The sequence below is a fragment of a genome, unplaced genomic scaffold (assembly GCF_019419815.1).
Source record: "Pyrus x bretschneideri cultivar Hongxiangsu unplaced genomic scaffold, Pyrus_bretschneideri_v1 Contig90, whole genome shotgun sequence".
In the NCBI taxonomy this organism is placed as follows: domain Eukaryota; kingdom Viridiplantae; phylum Streptophyta; class Magnoliopsida; order Rosales; family Rosaceae; genus Pyrus; species Pyrus x bretschneideri.
The window spans coordinates 913,649-938,161 of record NW_025999832.1 but is presented as its reverse complement, the minus strand read 5'-3'; the positions used below and the strand labels follow the sequence as shown (position 1 = coordinate 938,161).

The window sequence follows — 24,513 nt, the reverse complement described above, 5'->3', positions numbered from 1 at the left end:
CATTCAACAAATGCACAAGGGATGTTTTCATTCAGATTGGACATTTTGAAGGTTGTGGCTGTGTGATCCACTCCAATTTCCTCCTTGATGAATTCAAGATGCTCCTCAACCACTTTTTCCTCGTGAATTGTTGGAAAGGTGTCCAAGATGTCTTTCTTCCCCTCATCTTTCATGGATTGCATGAACCTGCCAGGGAAGGGTGCATTTGGGGGAACAAAGTTAGAAATAATTAAATTTGGAACAACCTTACTTGAATGGGGTGGTGTAGGAATATTGGGAGGTTGCGGCAAGGGTTGTTCTTCCCTTGCCGTGCCTTGTGCATCCTCCTCCTCTTCGAGCAGTAGCAATTCATCCATGGGCTCATCTTCAACCATTTGTTCTTGAATTTGTTCCATGCATTCTGCATTCTGCCTAAATTGACTGTTCCACTCAGCCAACTTTTTTGCTTGATAGAAATCCTCAATTGGTCGCCAAAATACGTCTTGTTGAAATGGTTGAGCTTCCCTGCCCTGCTCCACAGAATTCAGTTGTTGAATAACTTCATTATAATAATTTGATATACCTGAATTTGGATGTGAAGATTGAGGGGAAGGCTGTGATGGTGCATATGAATCCTCATATGGTTGCCAATATGTTTCTTGGTGAGTCTCCTTAGCTTGATTTTGTGAACCCTGCACCAAAGAGTTTAATTCATTAAGAATTTGATTATAATCTATTGACGAATTTGAGTTTGGTTGGGCATATTGAATATGAGGTGGCTCCCAATATCTTTCTTGTTGAACATTTTGAGGTTCCCACCACATAGAAGTTGATTGATCACTCCAATCCGAATTGTAAGTATTGGAAAACACGTTATTCCTTGATTGAAGATCAACTATATCAACGTTTTGCATTTGGGACCTTTCCATGAGCTGTGACAAAAGATAAGCATTATCAAATGCCATGTTGTGCTTCTAAAATCAACAAAATAAAACTAAAAATATATACACACAAACGAAAATAAAACAATCCAAGGGATTAGCAAAGTTGCTAATCCCCGGCAACGGCGCCAAAATTTGATGCGAGAATTATACGCGCACAAATTAAACCCTCTTTTTGACAATTGTAGTATGGATGTAAGTAGGGATCGTTCTGGACCGGGGATTAGGAGGGATTGTTAACCACTTGGATTTGACTTCAAAAACGTAAAAACAAGATAAAACACTAAACTAGACTCAAAGAATGTGAAACTAAACGTTAAAACACTAAGACAAACCAAAAGACTCAAAATGCTTTAAAAACACAAACTAAATTGATTTCTAACTAAATTGAACAATAAAGTAAAGGGGGATTGGATTTGGACGACTTTAAACTAAAAATGGAAACTTGGAAACAAAACAAATTGTAAATATGGATTTGACGGAAATGAATGGATGGGAAGCTAGCTAAGGGGTTCATCTCCACATATGTTATACTTGCATACAAAACGATGTCTAATTGCTTTTCAATAAACCATGAATTCTCAACGCCCCGGGTTAATTAGGTCCGCTTAAATTAACCGTCAAGTTTTCCTTAAGTTAATGAATTGGATGATTGCATACGACAATCCAAAGCATTCCTCACAAGTTCCCTACATGAATTGCATAATAGAGATACAAGCAAGAATCATTAAGCATCATGAAAACTATAAGTGTTGACGAGGCATTCGTTACTATGATTGCATGAAACTTATGCCAAGAATATGTTTAACACGATTGTTTATAAGCAACCTCCACTACTTGTGAATATAAGTTCATAACTATTACGTGAAACTCACTTATATTCTAGCGTCAAATTCATGCATGAAAATTAAGCATTCATTCTTAATAAACATACATAAATAGGTTATCAATTAAACAGTTAAACAAATTGAATTCACAACTTATGAAACGTAATTAAAAGTAATCAAATCATATTACAAACATAAACATAGTTTCGAATCACCCCCTAGCTAAAGGGGGTTTATATCCTCATAACTTTGAAATCAAAGAAACACCTAAACATTCCAACAACTCAAAACTTTGAATTGTATGAACGTTTAAGCACTCTTTTCTTCCATTTCTCATACGTACAAAACAAAGAGAATTAAAATGAAACTTTGAAATCAAAGAAACACCTAAACATTCCAACAACTCAAAACTTGAATTGTATGAACGTTTAGGCACTCTTCTCTTCCTCGTTGTTGTAGCACAAGGTTTAAGGATAGGTTGGTTGGGGGGATGGAAGTGTTGGGAAATTATGGAAATGGATGAGGAGTGGTGGAAATGGAAGATGGTTTTTTGGATTCTAAGGGAGAAAGGAATGTGTTTGTGGTGTGTTGTTGTGTTGTGAATGAGATGATTCGAATGAATGGGAATGCAAGGGTATTTATAGGAGGAGTGGAGGGAACATATGGATGTTTGTTTAAGCATTTGTGTGAAGGAATGATGAAGAATTGCATGTGGAATTAAAGAATGAGTGGTGGTGTAATGATGAAGTGAATGCATGTGGAATTAAAGAGGGAGAATGTGGTGAAATGATGAAGTAGGAAGGTGGAAATGCATGTGAGATGTTGGAAAGGAAATGGGAATATGAGTGCATGTGGGTGAATGATTTGTGGTGCAATGATGAAGAGTGAATAAAGAATGCATGTAGGGTTAGCTAGGAAAGTGGGAATGTGGTTGAATGATTAAAGGGACATGCATGTGGCTTGTTTGATTGCTTGGTGAGATGATGCATGCTTGTAGTTTAGGGTGTTGAATATGGATTTGCATGGCATTTGAATTGATTGTGGGCTTTGGAATTGGAAGGAAATGCATGGCAAAGGGCTTGGTTTAAGAGAGAATGGGCTAGGCCCTTTGTTTTATGTCCAAAGTGAATACAAGGCCTTCAAATTCGTCCAACATTTTGGCTCCAATCATATGCCATCCATTCCAAGCCCAATTTTGCTCCAAAATGCTCCAAAATGCATCTTTTTTCTTCCTTAAGCCCTTAGAACCTGAAAACACACAAAAGAAGCATAAAGGACTAAAATAACTAGAGAAACATAACGTAAATGCACGAGAACAAGCCATTTAAGTCGCATGAATATGCTCCTATCAATAAGTGATAAATGAACTAGTTTAAAGGGCTAGGGTTTAAGTACATAGAATGGGCCTAAAATAGGTTGGTTTGCATGGCATAATATGTTTGATTGGGCTAGAGGTTTTCCATGGCTCAAAGGATTTGTTTGAATGGGCTAGGCCCTTTGTTTGATGTCCCCAAAGAGCATACAAGGCTTCAATTTCGTCCATCCTCTTTGCTCCATGATTAAGCTATCCAATCCATGCCCAAAAGTGCCCCAAATAGCCTCAAAATGCACTTTCTTGCTCCCTAAGCCCTTAGAACCTGAAAACACACAAAAGAAGCATAAAGGACTAAAATAACTATGAATTACCAACATAGATGCACGAAAACAAGCTAAGTAAGTCGCCTAAATATGCTCCTATCAAACTCCCCCACACTTAACTTTTGCTAGTCCTCGAGCAAAACAGAATAAAAACAAATAAACAAAACGACACTAAACACTTAAAACACAACCTAAACCTTCCAACACCCGTCTTAGGGATTTCCAATGCACATGACATGTTAGAAATCATCATTCTCACAGATTTTAGTCATCTTCACACTTAAGTACATTCTTAATCATAGTCACCATATACTAGTTCACATTTAAGCATTTAAAACCATGTTTTGAATGTAGTAACATGCCTTAGAGAATTTGCTCAATTCCTTACAAGATATGCACTCGATTTTCACTCAGAATTTCTAACTACACACCCTAATCTAGTCATATGTGAGAAGATTGATGTAAACATGAAAACGAACACTCACATATATGTATCACAAAGAACGCAATTTCTGGAGTTAATAAGCATGTTTAGATATGATCTCATGAATGGAATGCTACTACTTAGACGCGAGAACCAGTGACACCATATGCTCATACCAAATTCAAACTCCACAATTGAAATACATAACACTCAAGATTGAAGTCACGGGTTGTAATGGGGCTTGGGGCGTGTGGATAACAAAGAAGGGATATGGAAAACAAAGGTTCTTAAAACAATAGCAAGCAAAGTAATGAAATTAAGGCTTAGAATTCACTTGGTATGCAGAAATCAACTTTTAGACATAAGGGGGAGATTCAACAACTCTTAGGGCCTAATTTATTGTTTTGGGCCCTTACTTCAACAAACAATACTTTTCAACTCTTTTTTTTTTTTTTTTTCTTTTTTCTTTTTTCTTTTTGGCCGTGCCTATGGCACATCAACTCACATAAACACTCTTTCCCCCACACTTATTTTCTGCAATACCTTAATCAAAAGGAAATCATTGCTTATTATGCTTCAAGAACAAGGGTAAGGATGGTCATATTCTAGGCTAGGTGAGGATAATTGCGGGTTAACAAAGAAAATAGGCTACACAATGCTCAACGGGGTTAAATCCTACAAAACAAATAAAATTGGGAAATATGGCAATTTGGCTTTGGTGGTGGTCACTACACAACTTCTTCTTGAATATGTGTTATGCAAATCAATAACATGCTTTGAATGAAATGGGCATGAGTTCTAGCATTTGGAACTATATGATGAAACGCTTTCTAAGTAGTAACCAAGCAAAGAATAATGAGATCATGCAACGACTTTGGAAAACAATAATGCACAGATTTTAACTCTCCAAAGAACGTTATAGGCTCAAGTCTTTCAGGGCTGTAGCGTTTGTTTGAGTTCCTTCCTTCAGGCATGTTACAAAAACAAATTTTTCTTTTATGATTGCATGTGAAGTCATACATTATAACCATAACCAAGCATATACCAAGAGTAAATCAAACTTTTCTCTATGTTTATAACTCTTTTTAACATTCATGCAATTAGAAACCAAATCCTTATCATTGTGTTGGAAGGTGACCTACGACACAAAAACGACTCAAAACACTCTTTTTAGGCTTTTCAAAACATGTTTTTCAAATTTTTTTTATGTGATTTTCGAATTTTTAAGTCAAAACACACTAAACACACTTAAAAACAGCAAGAAACAACATTTGAAGTTATGGTGGATAAAACCCTACGAATTTGCATCAAAACACTTTAGTAACTCCCCCACACTTAAAACAAACATTGTCCTCAATGTTAAAAACCACACTAAACACAAACAAACATATAAACAGCAATTAAACATACTAAACATGGCAGAATGTATCTAACAAAGAGAAGAGTTTAGAGATGCAAATCTGGTTATGGAGTTTTCGTTCCATCTTCTCCTTGGTGATTGCAGTGAGGCTTCATCTTGAGTTTTCACAGGCTTACTCTTGAACTGCGCTGCTCCCATCGTTGATTTTCCTTTGTGCTACTCTTGAACTGGGCAGCAGGCTTCCTTTGGTCTCCCCCGAAGGTCTGAGCTTCCTCCTCTTATCTGTTTCTTTGTTCAATCTCTTCAATTCGTATTGAAGAGGGTTAGAGGATAGCTCAGCAAAGCTAGGTAAGCAACCAGGGAATAGAGTCCAGATAGACTCCAAGTGCCGGCTGATTGCTTCTTTCACTTTGCCATGCAAGTAATATCAAGGACAAAGGAAAAGACAGGGAAAGAGCATGATATGAGATACCTTTGCTTTCGCCCTTGATGATATGAGATACCTTTGCTTTCGAAGAGGCAGCGAATGAATCCACATGTTTCGATCCACCGTTTCCTCTTCCTCATTCGTACTGCAGGCATTTGGTATCTTTTTTGGGGGATACATCCATGTTTGAAAGTGTGATCTCAAGAGAAGGAGAAATCTGAGCATGTTTGAGAGGGTTGGTTGCAGCTTACATTTTCGGCTGAGAAGGAAAATTATGCATTTATGGGTGTATGCCTTGCCATGAAGGTTGATGTATATAGGAATTGTAATGGCAAATGGCAGTGCGGATGCGGCAATGTCCTCCACGCGTCTTCTGAAAAGCTGGGAGCTTTTGACAAAGTGGCACGCGTCTTCTGAAAAGCCGGGAGCTTTTGACAAAGTTGCACTCGTTTTCTGGAAAGCCGGAAGCTTTCGGCTTTGTCACCCACGTTTGTCGGCTAAAGTGTGCAGCTGATTTCTCACCTTCCACGCGTCTTCTGAAAAGCTGGGAGCTTTTGACAAATTTGCACACGCTTTCTGAAAAGCTTGGATTGCGTCTGAAGAGCTGGCGATCTTTACGCCAGAAAATCCGGTTTTTGAAGAGCGGTGTCTCTTCAATGCTGAATTGGTGATTGTGTCGCCTATCCTTTAATAGAGGTGATCGATCACCTCTATCTGCACACTTTGAAGACTTCCCAAAAATCATATTCGGCCCGTCGAGATTTTCCTCCATCCAACCCTTTTCTTTTAACTTCTTGAACAATGGCTAGCTCATCCAACCCATCGAACATTTGCTTAGATTTGAGTCTAAGCAGTGACCCGGTCGCGCCTCGTCAGGGTAAGGTATGGTGCCCGTCTTTCTTATCTTCCCATGGCCCTCTTACAGATGAGGACTCTGTGATGACGGATCCCACAACGGCTACGATAGTGGCTCGGAACCTCCTCACTCCTAAAGACAGTCAGCTGCTTTCAGGACGGTCCGATGAGTTGGCCGTTCAAGAATCCCTGGCTCTGAGTGTTCAGTGCGCTGGCTCTGTGTCCAACATGGGCCAACGCCTTCTTGCTCGCTCCCGTCAGGTTGAATCCTTGATGGCGGAGGTGGAGAGTCTTAAGCAAGAGATCAACCAGCTTAAGTACGAGAACCGAAGTTTGCACGTGCTTGCCAACAATTATTCGTTAGGCATGAAGAGGAAACTTGACGAGCTTGATGACCGTCAAAGGCTTGCAGCTTTATTCCAGAGGCACCTCTTTCCTGGGTCATCCAGCGTTCCACCAAGGTTTGGGGCCTTGAATGATCTATCTTCGGTGCCTCCCGCTCCTATGCCTTCCGCTCCGATGCCTCTTGCTCCAATGCCTTCTGCTCCGAGACCTCCTGTTCCGATGCCTCCTGCTCCGATGCCTCTTGCTCCGAGAGTGTTGCCACGTAGTGGGGCCTCACGTACTCAACCTATGTAAAGGCTCCATCTTTCTGCCATGTTTAGATACAATTGTAATTTATCGAAAAAAATCAATGAACAAGCAAAAGTTTTATTTACTGTATTGGGTTGCCTCCCAAGTAGCGCTTTCTTTTACGTCTTGCAGCCGGACGAAGAACCCAATCACTCCAGGATATGTTCACGAATCGGATGAGAGCTCCGAGTCATGAACTAGTACCTAAAACAAGAAACAAAACAAATTTAAGAATCTGGAAAAATAAAAACAAACGAAAATAAAACAATCCAAGGGATTAGCAAAGTTGCTAATCCCCGGCAACGGCGCCAAAATTTTATGTGAGAATTACTTGACACTCAAATTAAACCCTCTTTTTGTTAATTGTAGTAAGTACGTAAGTAGGGATCGTTCTGGACCGGGGATTAGGAGGGATTGTTAATCTCTTGGAAACTGACTCAAAAACGTAAAAACAATATAAAACACTAAACTAAACTCAAAGAATGTGAAACTAAACGTTAAAACACTAAGACAAACCAAAAGACTCAAAATGCTTTAAAAACACAAACTAAATTGATTTCTAACTAAATTGAACATTAAAGCAAAAAGGGGGATTGAGGTTTGACGAAAATTGAAATAACGAAACAAGTTAATAAACTAGACAGAATGTAAATATGAAATTGATGAAATGGAATGAATGGATGCTAGCCAAGGGGTTCATCTCCACACATGTTATACTTGCATACAAAACGATTTCTAATTGCTTTTCTCTAAACCATGAATTCTCAACGCCCCGGGTTAATTAGGTCCGCTTAAATTAACCGTCAAGTTTTCCTTAAGTTAATGAATTGGATGATTGCATACGACAACCCAAAGCATTCCTCACAAGTTCCCTACATGAATTGCATAATAGAGATACAAGCAAGAATCATTAAGCATCATGAAAACTATAAGTGTTGACGAGGCATTCGTTACTATGATTGCATGAAACTTATGCCAAGAATTTGTTTAACGCGATTGTTTATAAGCAACCTCCACTACTTGTGAATATAAGTTCATAACTATTACGTGAAACTTACTTATATTCTAGCGTCAAATTCATGCATGAAAATTAAGCGTTCATTCTTAATAAACATACATAAATAGGATATCAATCAAACAGTTAAACAAATTGAATTCACAACTTATGAAACGTAATTAAAAGTAATCAAATCATATTGCAAGCATAAACATATATTTCGAATCACCCCCTAGCTAAGGGGGGTTTAGTTCCTCATAACTTTGAAATCAAAGAAACACCTAAACATTCCAACAACTCAAAACTTTGAATTGTATGAACGTTTAAGCACTCTTTTCTTCCATTTCTCATACGTACAAAACAAAGAGAATTAAAATGAAACTTTGAAATCAAAGAAACACCTAAACATTCCAACAACTCAAAACTTGAATTGTATGAACGTTTAGGCACTCTTCTCTTCCTCGTTGTTGTAGCACAAGGTTTAAGGATAGGTTGGTTGGGGGGATGGAAGTGTTGGGGAATTATGAAAATGGATGAGGATTGGTGGAAATGGAAGATGGTTTTTGGATTCTAAGGGAGAGAGGAATGTGTTTGTGGTGTGTTGTTGTGTTGTGAATGAGATGATATATGAATGAATGAATGCAAGGGTATTTATAGGAGTAGTGGAAGGAACATATAGGGAGAGAATGGATGGGAGAGCATGTGAATGATAGCTAGGAGAATGATTAAAGGGGTGTGAATGGTTGGAAATGCATGTGGGTGAATTGGTGGTGCAATGATGAAAGAATAAGTGCATGTGTGTGTTTTGTGTTGGAATGAATGTGGATGCATGATGAAAAGTTAATAAATAATGCATGTAGGGTTAGGAAATAAAATCATAACTTAAAGGGGGGGATGATTAAAGGATGTGGCTAGGTTGGAAAGGTGTGGAAGATGGATGGAATTAGGGGGAATGCATGGCAATGATGGGGAGTTCTTTGGTGATGAATGCAATGATGAAGAGTGAATAAATAATGCATGTAGGTTTAGCTAGGTTGGCTTTGTTTGGGTGCATGTGAGTTAAAAAGGGAGAATGTGGTGAAATGATGAAGTAGGAAGGTGGAAATGCATGTGAATGCATGTGAGTGCATGTGTGTGTGAATGGGTGTTTCTTGATGGTTTTGGGGTTGTGATGCATGTGAATGCATGTGGCTAAGGCTTGTTGATTGGGCTAGAGGTTTTGCATGGCTCAAAGGATTGTTTGATTGGGCTAGGCCCTTTGTTTTATGTCCAAAGTGCATACAAGGCTTTCAAATTCGTCCAACACTTTGGCTCCAAAAATATGCTATCCATTCCAAGCCCAATTTTGCTCCAAAATGCTCCAAAATGCATCTTTTTGCTTCCTTAGCCATATGAACCTAAAAACACACGAAAATGGCTTAAACTACTAAAACAACTATGAATTAACAACATAGATGCACGAAAACAAGCTAAGTAAGTCGCCTAAATATGCTCCTATCACAAGTGATGAATTTTTTTAGTGGTTAGGGTTAGGGCTGGAAAAAAATCCCAAAAATCCCAAACCAAACCGAAAAAATCCCGATCCCAAACCAAAAAAATCCCAAACCAAAATTCCCGAAAATTTCGGTAGGTCATCCCGAACCAAACCGAAATTTTCGGTATGGGATTCGGTATTACATCTCCATTTTTTCGGTATTCCCATACCGAATAGAAATAAATATTATATATATAAATATATTATTTTTTAATTATAAGAAAATTATTTCAACCGTTCATTGTTTTAGATTTAATCTGTGCCGTTCATTTGTTTTTAGGTTAGATCCCATTTCTTCCGTAGCTTGAAGTTGAAACTTGAAACGCAGCCATGAGCCACCAGCTTTCCTTCACCAGAAATCAGTGAATCACCACCACCCAGCTTCACAAATCAACACCCAGCCACCGGCGCCACGCCAAAGCATCATTCACGAATCGTCTCCGACACGAATCGCCGGACAGAACTCTCCAGCCTTCCTTCACGATTCCTTCACGAATCGTCTCCGACACGGCGACACTTGCGAGTTGCGATCTCTCTCTCTCTCGGGCAATTTTCCCTCACAGAAAGAACTCTCAATCTAGCACTGAGTCTGAGTCTCACTCTCACCCAAATTAGGTAATTAATTTATGCCGTTAGCACTGAGTCTGAGTTTCACTCTCTCTCTAGTTTTACTGACCCTTCAAAGTTTTCCAGTGACTTCCCGATTTTTAAGATTTTTAAGGCGCTTTTTTATGCCAGTTTTTGTTTTTCCATGTTTTATAGGAAATATAATTTATCAAAGAAAATGATAAGCATTACTGGAGGGGACACGATTGACTAGAGGTCCGCCAAAACAACTACGAAGTGAGACAAACAAAGGTAAAAAACAGCAGATATAACTACAACCTAGAAATCCCCACAAAGTGCAGAGACCAACCAGTCCAACCTGAAAACTAAAAAACTGAAAAATCCAGATTATACCAAGGGGAAAATCCGTAAAAGTTTTAGACATAAGGTGCTTTCTACTAAGATGTTAGATTTTGAAAGGAATAATTAGAGAGCCTAGGGTAGCAGATAAATTATGGTTTGACCGTTTGAGGGCTTTTGGCTTGTTGTCAGAGTAGAATAATTACGAAACAAGACTGTTCGTATAAATATTCTTGTATTTATTGTTTGTATGGGATGATGAATCCGTCCTTTGGAGATTACATTTCTTTGGATCAACTTATATCTACGAACTACTATATTTCTTGTGGTACATCACTTGTCCAGCCTGTGGTCTTGTTTCTGTTTCTACTGTGCATGGTATACCTTGTTTCAGTGACTAATAAGTGGTTCACTTGATTACCAATCACTAATAAACAAAAATTCTTGTGCTTTTTAATCTCCAAATACCAGCACGAGTGGAAGGTATATTTCATTGATATCATAATGGGTCAAACATAAATAGTAAGACCGTTTCCACAACTTTTGTGGGTTATTTGTTGTTATTGTAACTTTTACCTTGTGTCAATTTGTGGATTGTCTGTTGTAACTTTTTACATGGATGATGAATCTATCCATTTGGAGTTTATATTCTTTTGGATCAATTATACATTTGGAGTTAATAACTTATACATTTCTGAATCTGAAATAGATTTAATCTGTGCAGCAGCGTCGACCTCAGACTCGTCACAAGGTTCTTCACATAAATCAGCTCTCACGCTTCTGCAACTAGGCAAGTACTTGAAGGAACCACTTTGCAACTCTCAGTCAACTGCAATAGGTATGCACACATTAATAATCAACCTAAAAGCTTTTACTCATCAAACGCCACAAAAAAGATCTAAAAAATGAAAAACAAATACAAGTTTTAGATGCAAAAAATGTTCTTTTATAAGGAAAAGCAAACACAAATTATTTTCAAAAATATACTGCTGCATTTATGCATCTTTATAGTTTATGAAGAAGTTTATGATCTATGGGACCTTGTCCCATCTCATTTGTTGTACAAATAGGTAGATAATCAGTTGTATGATGTCACTGTTATCTATGTGGATGGAAATGTAATGTGTTGTTTTTATTTGTTAAACTGAACCCGGTAATATCATGCACTGCTGACTGTGTTGAGGTGTATTTTTTCCAACTTGCAGGACAGATAGTGCCCAGAAGTTTGGTTGGTTTTTCATGTTCTATATGGTATGTACTGATACTGTATCTATTTGACTTATTATGCTTGACTTACCTATCTGATTTTAATAAGTTTTCGTGTGGCAGCTCCACATTGGATTTTGTATTTTCGTGTGGCAGCTCCTCCAATTGTCTTTAATCCCATCTCATTTGACGTAAGTTCTTACATTCTTTTTTGTTTCTTGTTTCTTGCATTTAATATTATTTACTTGTGGTGATAGCTCCTCCAATTGTCTTAGTAAGTGTTTTGATGCTGTGTAACTGAACCAATATATTTTCCTCCTATTATTTTCGACAAATGTGTCCTTTTTTTTATTTTTTCCATTTTTCTTTTTATATACAGGGGAATTCTTTCGGCAATTGATGTTTTTAAGTAAATGAACGTAAAATTTATATATTTTCATCTAGAGAAAATTACATGACTGAGGAAATGTGGGGAAATTAATTAAGTATAGTTTTAGATTAACTATGTCAATTTTCTATGTTGAATGCTCAGATTTTTGAACCATTTATTTTATTTATTGATTGGAATTTGGATATATGCTGAACTGTGGTTGTGATATATTAATGTGCATTGTTATTTTATTTGTTAGGACTTAGGATGGACGGGTCTAGTAGCCAATCTAGTACACCTATGGTCTCGGTATTAGGAAAACGAAAACAAACCCAACCTAGTGGTACCCTTCAACTAGGCACTCCCTCACCTCAAGATTATTTGCATAATGATTATTATGAAGATTGTTGGGATGATGATCCGGATATGGAGGAGGATATTGCATTAGAACAAATAGAAGAAGAGGGGGAAGAGGGGGAAGAGGGGGAAGAGGAAGTAGAAGAAGAAGAAGTAGTGAGACAATGGGAGAGTCCTCCTCGGAAAAAGGGCAATAGGAGAAAGGGTCCAAGTCCGGCGTGGAATGATGCTAAGAGGGTAACGATCACCGATAATAATGGGGAGAAATCTTTCATGGCCGAATGCAAGCATTGCAAACTCTTAGTACCGGCACACCCTATAATTCATGGGACGACGGGAATTCTTAAGCATTTGAGGAAATGCCCGGGTTCTAGTCTCTTTGAGAATGTGGATCCGAAGCAACCTACATTGACACAAGCGAGGATGGGAGGTCCGGTTGTCACTCACACTTTCAATCAAAAAAGACTTGATAGGAGATGTGTGAGGTGGATTATAATAGCGGAGATGCCTTTTAGGGTGGTTGATCAAGAAGACTTTCGAGATTTTATTCGTGATTTGAATCCAAAATACAAACTTCCTAATAGGCATAAGGTGGCGGCGGCGGTTTTGGAGTTGTATGTTGAAGAGAAGGCTAAAATAAAAAGTGTGATTGAGGGGTTGAGAGTGAGCATTACAACCGACACTTGGACCTCAATTCAAATGATAAACTACATGGTCATCACGGCCCATTTTTTGGACACTAATTGGGGGTTGCATAAGAGGATCCTAAACTTTGTCCAAGTTACTTCTCATAAGGGTGATGATATTGGAAGATGTCTAGAGGTTTGCTTGAATGATTGGGGCATTGACAAGGTGTTTAGCATTACCGTTGACAATGCTAGTGCAAATGACACCGCCATTGCATACATGAAAAGAAGACTCAAGTCAAATGGTACTCTTTTACTTGACGGGGCTCACTTGCACATGAGGTGCGCTTGTCACATCCTCAATTTGATAGTTAAGGATGGAATGACGGAGCTTAGTTGTGAAATTGATGCCATAAGAAATTGTGTGAAGTTTATACACTCATCCCCGGCAAGGTTGGAGTCTTTTAGGGAATATTGTGTCTTGTTGAGATTTGATAGGATGTCAAGTATCCCTTTTGATGTTGTCACAAGGTGGAATGCCACATATGAGATGCTTAATAGTGCTTTCAAGTTTAAAGAAGTGTTCTCTAAGATGGCCTTTGAGTGTGACTCTTTTATTGCTTACTTTAAAGAGGAGGTCTCGAAAGAGGTTGATGGGGTGACAAGAAAGACCAAGCGGGTGGGTCCTCCGGAGGTGGATGATTGGGAAAGGTCGATGAGTTTTGCTCACTTTCTTAAAAAGTTTTATGATGCCACCTTGACATTGAGTGCAACCCTTACTCCAACGTCACACTTAATACTTAGCACAGTGATTGCCTTGCAAGTGGAGATACAAGAACAAATTTTAAACGCCTCTAATGCCACTTTGCAAAGTGTGGCTACCTCAATGAAGCTCAAGTTTGACAAATATTGGGGTCACATTGAAAAGGTGAATCCTATTCTCTTTGTAGCCCAAGTACTCGACCCTAGGTACAAATTTGATATGTTGGAGACAAATTTAGAAGAGCTCGGCTATGGATGGGACAAAATAAGGGAGGAGAAAGTAAGGGTTAAAGGCTATGTAACCGAGTTGTATAATGCATACAAGGAGGGAGTGGTCCTTAGTAGTAGTAGTACTAGTAGTACTAGTAGTAGTGCTACCTCAAATGTGGAGCAAAGATCAAGTGTTGTACTAGATGATGTGGGGGGTGTGATTGTAGATATTGATGTTGCTTCAAGGATGACAAAGAAGATCCAACGAAAGAGAGCGGAGGCACAACAAAATGAGATAGCCAATGAAGTGGATATGTATTTCAATGATCCACATCAAAGCCTAACATATGAGGGTTTCAATCTTTTGGATTGGTGGAAAGGAAATTGTGCTCAATATCCAACTCTTAGTAAAGTTGCTAAGGATGTTTTGGCCCTTCCTAGTAGCACCGTTGCTAGTGAGAATGCCTTTAGTCTTGGTGGGAGAGTTGTTGATCCTTTTAGAACTTCCTTAACACCTAAAACGGTTGAGGCTTTAGTGTGTACTAGTGATTGGCTTAGAGGAAAAGAATTTTGTTTCTATAAGGAGCCTACACTTGACGAATTCCATTTCTACAAGGAGCTTGAACGCTTAGAAAGAAGTAAGTAAACAATTTAATTTCCTCCTTTATTTTCTTAGTATTTATTATCTATTAGACTATAATTCAATGTAAATGATTTGTGGTTTATTGTTTTAGGCACGGCTAATTTGGGAGGTGAGGAGAATACAACACAAGAAAATGAAATGCCACCTCCACCTCCTCGACCACTCCAAGTTGAAGTTCAACAACGTCAAAATCAATCACTACCTCCACGACCACCCATTGCAAGAGGAAGGGCTCAACCATCAACATCAAGGGGAAGAGTGCAAGTACCAACAAGAAGGGAGCAACCACAAGCATCAACAAGATCAAGGGGACGAAGGGGCCGAAGAGGCCAACAATATTTATAGACTTTAAGTTTTGCTTTTTAGCTTTTGGGTTTGTTACTTTATTTATTTTAAAACCTTGGCTTGTAACTATTATTTTTGCTTTTGAGTTTGTTACTTTATTTATTTTAAAACCTTGACTTGTAACTATTATTTTTGGTTTTGGGTTTGGTACATAATTTATTTTTATTGCATGCATGATGCATGTGTAGTGGGCAAATTGAAACTTTGTTATTATTGAAACTTTGTGCACAAATGGGTAGTGGGTAGCTTGAAATTTAATTTTAGCCCAAAAACATAATATGTCAAATTTTAGCCCAAAAACATAATATGTCAAATTTTAGCCCAAAAACATAATATGTCAAATTTTAGTCCAAAAGCCCAAAAACATTTCGGGATTCCCGATTTGTCCCGAAATCCCGAAATTATTTCGGGATTCCCGAAAATTGGGATTCCCGAAAATTTGGTTTGGGATTGGTATTGAATTTGGGATTCCCAAAAATTTCGGTTTGGGAATCGGGACAAGGGTTTCGGTATGGGATCCCATACCGAACCACCCCTAGTTAGGGTCTAGTTCAAATTTTCTACATTTAAAGTATGTGTGGCCTTTCTATAACATGTCCCATTACTTGACACCCGTCCACAGACTTACCCTAACATAACCTTTTCAAACCCTAACATAACCCTGTCAACTGCCAATAAAATTAAATAAAAAAAAAACAAAAGTAAGAAAAAAGAAGTCCCTCCCCTCCTTGTCTCTCTCTCTCGATTTTTTAGTGTGACTGGAACATGGAGTGGTATACCACGTATCACTGTACAAATTATGAGATATGTGTGTTAAAAAGTTAATAACTTAAAAAATAAAATTTCTCACCATTTATATAAAAATATGTGGTGTACCACCTGTGTTCCAGTCATAATAAAAAATTTTTTTAGAGGAGAAATATTTTCTTGTGTCGGTAACACAATTGTTACACCACATGTTATTATATGAGTGGGGAAAATTTTATTTTTATGTTATTAATTTTTTAACACAAGAATCTCACTAGTTGTATAAAAATACATGGTGTACCACTCCGCGTTCCGTCTCTCGTGAGGAAGGGAGGATGGTGATTGGTGGGTTGGGAAGGAAGGGGAATCGAAAAAAAAAAAAAAATCTTAATATCAATAATTGTATGGTTTTGGCTTATTGAAAAAATAAATCTTAATATCAATAATTGGTGCTGGTCCGTGAAAGATTTTTGGCGGGAAGACATGTCAAAAAAATCTTAAACATATGTATTATTTTCTTATTGGAAAAAACAAATTATATGGTCGAAACTCAAAGAAGAAAACTATATCTTGAAACAATCATGCAAAATGGAAAAAAAAAAACAAAGAACGTACCTCGCCATTACTGAACAATTTCGGTGGTCCACCAACTTCATCCTCCGAAATGATTTTGTCGGCTTTAGTATCAATTGTTTGCTTGCCTTTTATTGAGATTTGAAGGTGTATTTTCTATTATGAAGAAACAAAGTACAAAGATAGCTCATATATATGAGCGTGGGAAGAAGAGACAAACAAGGAACAAAAAACAGTCTTCCTTCCTTGATTTACGCCTAATCACCTAACAACTAAAGCAAGGGCAACAACTAGGCTAACAAGTAAAGTAAGATTAGCAATCCCTTGAATTAGTGAGAATGACAACCATACTCAAGTTGTTAGATAGCACCCCATGCATACACCCATGCTACCTACCAGCTAGGGTAAATGACAGATGACTAGACTAGATCTTCTTCCAATACTCCTCTTCAAGTTGGATCAAACGGGTCGATTGATCCAAGCTTGGACAAGAGGTGATGGAAAGTAGCAAATGGTAATACTTTGGTGAAGATATTTGCAAGTTGATCATAACTACGAATGAAGTGTGTATCAATCATCTTGGACTGCACTTGATTTCGAACATAGTGGCAGTCAACTTCAATGTGTTTAGTTCGCTCATGGATGACATGATTTAATGCTATGTGCATCGCAACTTGATTATCACAGTAGAGAGATATAGGTTGGTGATGAGGAAACCCCAAGTCCAATAACAGATTTTTGAGCCAAATAAGTTCACAAGCAGTCGAAGTCATAGCACGGTATTCTACTTCTGCACTAGAGTGTGCAACCACGCTTTGTTTCTTGCTTTTCCAGGTGACTAGGTTACCACCTACGAAGGTGCAGAAACCAGTGATAGACTTGCGATCGAGAGCGTTCCCCGCCCAATCTGCATCTGTATATCCTGAGATATGAGTGTGATTATTGTTGCGCATGAGAATCCCTTTACCAATGGAGCCCTTCAAATATCGAAGCACACGATGAACAATCTTCATGTGATCCATGCTTGGAGCATGCATAAACTGGCTAACAAGACTCATGGCATATGCTATATCAGGATGAGTGATAGTTAAATAAATGAGTTTGCCGACCAATCTCTGATAGTACTCTATATTGGGAATGAGATCACCGTGAGATTGCAGCTTCAAGTTACTATTCAAAGGTGTGCGAGCAGGTTTACAATTTGTCATGTTGGCCTTATGAAGAAGATCAATAACATACTTGCGCTGATTTAGAAAACCCTTGTGAAATTGTGCCATCTCGATCCCTAGAAAATATTTAAGAATGTCGAGATCTTTGATAGCAAACTTGTGATTGAGATATTATTTAAGAGCATTAATCTCTGACATATTATCACCTGTCATAATGAGATCATCAACGTAAATAAGCACCACAAGTTTACCCGATGTGCTTGATCACACAAATAAGGAAGAATCAACATTGCTCCAACAAAAACCAACTCTTTCTAGAACATGACTGAGCTTGGTATACCATGCACGTGGACTTTGCTTGAGACCATAAATGGATTTATGAAGTTTGCACACCATTTCTGGATTGTTTGATTGAGGATGACCTGGAGCAGTTTCATGAAAACTTCTTCTTCAAGCTTACCATGCAGAAAAACATTTTTAACATCCATTTGAAAAAGAGGCCATGCATTGTTAATGGCAAGAGATAACAGCACCCTCACAGTGTTCATCTTTGCCATGAGAGCAAATGTCTCCTTATAATCCACTCTAGAGGTTTGAGTAAATCCTCGAGCAACCAAACGAGCCTTGTTCCTTTCAATCGTGCCATCTAAATGGAACTTGGTCTTGTATACCCAACGACTTCCCATAACCTTCTTTCCTTTGGGAAGTTTCACTATAGTTTAGGTGTTGTTTTCATGAAGAGCTTGAAGCTCTTTTGCCATAGCAGCTCTCCACTCACTATGTAGATTAGCTTCTTGAAAGCTTTGTGGTTCATAGGTTTCAGTAATTGCACTGAGAAATGCAGTAAAGGAGGATGAAAGTTTGTTGCAATTAATAGTAGAAGTCAAGGGATACCTGGCATTGTAAGTTACATAATCATGTAACTTGGATGAAAGTTTCCTCTCATGGGGAGGTTTTCGACGAACTGTGGGAGATTGAGTTGCTGGCAATTGAGCAGTTTCTTGGTTGGAAGGACTACTTGAGGGTTTTGATGAGATAGGTTCTTCAGGGACCACATGTGGAGAATTCTGCAGGTTGTGTGAATCAACCACATTCAATACCTGGTCCCTTGAAGTATCTGTTGTATCCTCTTCACTTGGATATGGTATTGGGAACATATCAAGCAAATTATCTCCCTCTCTAGAATAGTCCAGAGGTTGAGTGAAGTAAGACATGGTTTCTTCAAATTTCACATCTCTTGAAACAACTATTTTCCTAGTTGTTGGATTGTAGCATTTGTAACCCTTTTGAGTGGATGAATAGCCTAGGAAAACACATTTGGCAGCCCTTGGATCTAGTTTGACACGATTTGGTGCTTGAATGTGAATGAAGCATGTACATCCAAAAACTCTCAAATAGGATAGATTGATTTGTCTATTTTTCAAGACCTCATAAGGTGATTTAAAGTTCAATATCTTACTAGGAAATCTATTGATGAGATAAGCAGCAGTAGGAACACCTTGGGACCAAAAAATTTTAGGCACATTCGAGTGAAATATAAGAGCTCTAGTTTTTTCAAGTAGATCTCTATTCTTCTTTTCTGCTACCCTTTTTTGTTGAGGTGTTCCAACACAACTAGTTTGATGTAATATACCATGTGTGCTTAGATAGTGAGACATGTTATGGGACATATATTCGGAGCCATTATCTGATCGTAAGACATGAATGTTTGAAGCAAATTGTATGTTTACAAGTCTATGAAAATCTTGAAAAACTTCCAGCACTTCACTTTTAAATTTCAAAATATACAACAAAGTGATCCTTGTGAAATCATCCACAAAAGTTGCAAAATATTTGTATCCGTCAAAGGACTCTAGGACTGGTCCCCAAACATCAAAATGCACGATTTCAAAAGGTTTACTAGCCCTAGACAAGGAGGAAGTGAAAGGTAATCTAGTTGACTTAGAGAAGTGACAAACATCACAGGAACTTGTAACTTTGCACAGGTTTGGAAACAAAAAAGACAGAACTTTATCATAAGGATGTGCAAGTCGTTGATGCCAACATTGTTGTTCTTGAACCAGGCTTGAAGTGACTTGGAAAACCTTGGGAATTTGGACATGCTTGGAAAGGTAGTAGTGGCCATTTAAGAAAAAAACCTTCACCAATCGTCTTCTTGGTGGTGATATCCTGAAAAACCATAGTTTTTGGGGAGAAAATAGCAAGACAGTTCAGTAAGTTTATGCTTTTTCCAATCGATAAGAGTTGAAAAGGGAATGAGGGAACATAAAAAGCCTTAGACTCGACATTACTAGAAATTAAATGTGTTTTCCTTTTCCCTACAACCATAGCATCCTTGCCATTAGTAATTGACACTTGAGATGGACATAAGAGTTTTTCAAAATTATGTAGATTTGTAGACTTGTTAGTCATATGATCAGTAGCTCCTGAATCTATAATCCAATAATCATGCACATTACCTACTTTGAGAGCAGTTGAGAAGGATTGTAAGATACCTGGAATATCTTGTTGTGTCACACCTTATTTTTCAGCTAAAAAACCAGCAAACTGCCCAAGTAGAGCAGATTGTTTGTTGTCACCTTGACTAGTTAATCCTTCATTGTCTCCATGACCTTGTTTCTTGTGGAGGAAGGTAGCAAATTCATTGATCAGGGTGGCTGGATTAGAGGTGAACTTCTATACTCCTTCGGAATGAGTGGTGGTAGTATGATTTGCCTTGTAGGATGAGTTGTGTGAACCTTTAGGGAAACCTTTGTTGTTGTCCCCAGAAAACTTGGGCCTTAGTTCAAAGTGTAGAATCCAACAATGTTCTCGTGTATGTCCACCAGTATCATAGTAGCTACATTTTACAATAGATTTCTTTCCTTTGTAGCCCATATCTTCACTAGTTCTGTGGTTAGAAAGATATACCCTAGCTTCTGGTATATTTGCCTTTAATTCCACAGTCATGATTTTTCTACTAGTTTCTTCCCTTTGAATCGTGGCACACACACTTGAGAAGGAGGGAAGATCAGGATTCATGAGGACATGACTCCTGAGATCTTCATATTTAGGACTTAAACTCGAAAGAAGTTGAAATATTTTGTCTTCCTCAGCTCTCCTGGTCAGCACGACAACGCCAATGGTGTGTGGCCGATAGACATTCAACTCGTTCCACATGGTGGTTAACTTCCCAAGGTGCTGCACAAATGAGTTTCCTTCCTATTGTAGCCAGCAATATCCTTTTTTAACTGGAACACTCGAGCTGCATTATTTTGATTCCCATACATTTCTTTGAGATTTTTCCAAATGATGCAGGAGGATTCAGCATAGCTGAAAATTTCTACAATCTTTCGATCTATAGAATTGAGTAGCCATGACAAGATCAACTGGTCCTTGCACAATTAATCATTGTAATTTGATGAGGACACATCAAGCGCTAGAATAACACCATTAACATAACCAAGTTTTGATCGTCCTCCCAAGGCAAGAGTGACTGCTCTCTCCCAGGGAAGATAATTGAACTTATTTAGTAAGATAGAACTAAGACATTGATTTGGGTTGACGTCAACATCTAAATGAAATGAAGATGGAGCAACATGCAAGCTAACGTCTTCGCCATGCATTGAACTCTTTTCAGCCATGACAGAGAATCAGGAAAAGCTCACATATCTCTTAAGAAACTACTCAGAAACAGGTCGATTAGGATCACTGCTCTGATATCATATTGAGATTTGAAGGTGTATTTTCTATTATGAAGAAACAAAGTACAAAGATAGCTCATATATATGAGCGTGGGAAGAAGAGAAAAACAAGGAACAAAAAACAATCTTCCTTCCTTGATTTACGCCTAATCACCTAACAACTAAAGCAAGGACATCAACTAGGCTAACAACTAAAGCAAGATCAGCAATCCCTTGAATTAGTGAGAATGATAGCCATACTCAAGTTGTTAGACAGCACCCCATGCATACACCCATGCTACCTGCCAGCTAGGGTAAATGACAAATGACTAGACTAGATCTTCTTCCAATACCCTTGGAAGAGAAACCAATAAGCTTTGGTAAATCCTGTAGTGTTAAAGATTTTAACTTTTGGAAAGGCCCGCCTATAAGTTGCCCACAACATACGCTTTCCAAACTCACAAGGTTGCAAAAACATAGAGATTCTAGGTTAGGGAAGGCATTATTAGAATAACTCCAACTGATGGAGTTAATGACATATGTAACTTTGTCGTTGTACAAATGCTCACATCTCTTTACCAGTAACTATATACCTTGGTCGAATTGATTCCCCTTAGTGAGCTTGAGTTTTAGTATGTTAGAGGAGGTTGCAAGGATGTCAGGATATTCCCAACAATCACCGATAAGTATGGTGTATCTTTCTAACTTATTGGATAACAAGTTGGTTAGGAGAAGGTTAGCATCTGGAACGTGTATGTCTAATGCAGTTAGTTGAGACAAGTGCTTCAGCTATGAGATGCCAGCATTAGATCTTCTATCATCGACCAAACCTTCACCCTCCCACTGTTTAAAGCTTTTTATTCTCATCCTCAAGTCTTCTAGTCTTGTCAAGCTTGATATAACATCATGTGAGATCAGAACAAGTTCAAGGCAACAGGTCAAATCCAATAATTGTAGGCTAGTTAATTGCCCTATTTCTTTAGGTAACTCTTTAACCATTGACTGTAGCAGGCTAAGGACTTTCAAGTTTGTTAGCTGTCCAACAAGAGTTATGTCTTCCAACTTGCAATGATCTAAACACAAGTGTGTAGATGCTTTAGAGATTGAAGAGATGGAGGTAGTGAAGGATTATAGATTTTCATTACATCCAACACTTTGACTTCTTTCATTCCGTCAAAAAAATTGCTTGGAATTTCCTGGGAGACGCCAATATTTTCATTCTTCAAATGCAACAAATTTAATTCTGGGCATTCCCAAGGTAGTTTAGGAAGTCTGGGGATTTTGCAAGATTTTAAGGAGATCGTAGTGTACTTTTTAAATAAATCCCCAGAGGGCCATTCTTTACTTCATCTTCATCTGCTTTTAGAAAGGCCTTTTGATCATCAAATGCAATCCAGATAGCAGCATCTCGAACAAGCTCGTGCATTCTAATAGTTTCGTCGTCATAACTATCTAGCAATAGGCAATAATGTTTTAGTTTTGCAGCCAGTGCATGCAACGAATTCCATGCATTTTCCACCGTATCAACATTTTTTATCAAACCTAAACCCATACTATACTTGAACAAGTCACTGAGAAGAATTTGACAGGTACCCCCGGCAATAACTCCGTATAGCAAGAATAATGGCCTAAGCTCATCACCCTTCAGTCGATTGTAACTCCACTTTATAGCAAGTTTTGCTTTATTTGATGATCCTTCCTTGTCAAAGGTTTTGAAGTGCCTCAAGGCATCTTTCCATACCTCTAAACATCTATCTTCTCTTGAAGCGCCTCATCACATCGTCAGCTACCCGTTTTTCCCTATGTCATTTCATGTCGGTGGTAATATGCGTTGACATATACAACTGCTACAACCTAGGCTTCAAAGGCAAATAATGCATGACTTTTTATGGGATCTTCGTCGATCTATTCTAAGATGTCATTTTGAACCTCGACTCATTGCATACAGGGCATTTATCCAACGCTTTATTCTCCTTATAAAACAATATACAATTATTTTTGCAAGCGTGAATTTTTTCATAACCCAATCCAAGGCCATTCAACATCTTTTAAGCGTTTCTATGGTCTTTCAACAAACAATTATCCTTTGGTAGCTTTCTCTTGAAAACTTCCAAAAAGTAATCAAAACATTGGTTCGACATACGATACTTTATTTTGCCATGCATTAGTTCCACAATAGCTGTGAGAACCGAAAAGCCCTCATACCCGGGTATAACTCTTGGTTGACATTTTTAAATAGTTTTTGATATTGTTCAAATTCTGCATTATCCATTGGTGTAGGCACATCATCTTCCACTTCCTGATTGGTATTTGTCGACGTAAATGGAAAAGCGTCATTTAAGATTTCCATGACTTGTTCATTAGGATACATATTAGGTTTAACATTGCCCACTTTTGTTGACACACCCCGACTGAGGTCAGGGCATGCTGGCCGCCACGCAGAGGTGACGTAACCATGTGCACGTGCAGAAGCTAATAAAAAGTAATATAAAAGTACGAATAATTAAAAAAGACTAGCATACAAAGTAGTAAAAACAAGTGCTAGCGTAAATGAGACGCTAAGTTCAGAGCAATAAGTCTACAGCAGTCCAAATTAAAATGATGCGACAACAGTGCACCCGAAGGTGACCCTACATTGGTGAGTGTCTGTCAGAAATGTCGGGAAGCCCTCTGGGAAACCACCGAACCTGCTAAGCAACTAGAACCTGGAATGGCGCAAAACAAAAGCGTGAGTGGGCAAAAACAAAGCTCTTTGAAAACCATTTAGTAAAATACATTCTAACCCTTCGCCGTAAAACCTGTATACTTCCCAGAAAATAAACGTATATACGTAGGTATGGGTATACCAATCATACTCAAGAATATGCCATGACAAAACCTCATAATGAAATGCAAGTGCTCAGGTATAAATCATAACAACAACATATAATCTGGCGGCCGGAGTCACCTAACGTGACCTGTACGGCTGCATACATAAATATAGAGCTCAAAACTCAAACTCAATAACTGAACCTGCCCACGAGTCGGAACCACCTAAAGTGGTCTGTACGACAGGCCTGGGTGTAACATATATATATATATATATATATATATATATATATACGCTCTAGTGCTACGATCACGTGAAGGCTGTGCGAATAATCGCGTCACCTACGAGTCGGAACCACCTAATGTGGTATGTACGACAGGACTGTGCACCTAACTTGGATCCAAGCTGAGCGTGTGGTGCGGGAGGTGAACATTGTTGGAAATGTGCCCTAAAACCAATCATATGATGATACTTTACGGACATTTCAAACTAATGTAGTTTAAATGTAAAGGG

General features: G+C 38.3%; 1 pseudogene; it reads right to left on the bottom strand.

The window, feature by feature from the left end:
* LOC125473645 overlaps window positions 1-23,463 on the bottom strand; it is a 35,202-nt pseudogene extending 11,739 nt beyond the window's left edge.
* Window positions 23,464-24,513: the final 1,050 nt, after the last annotated feature.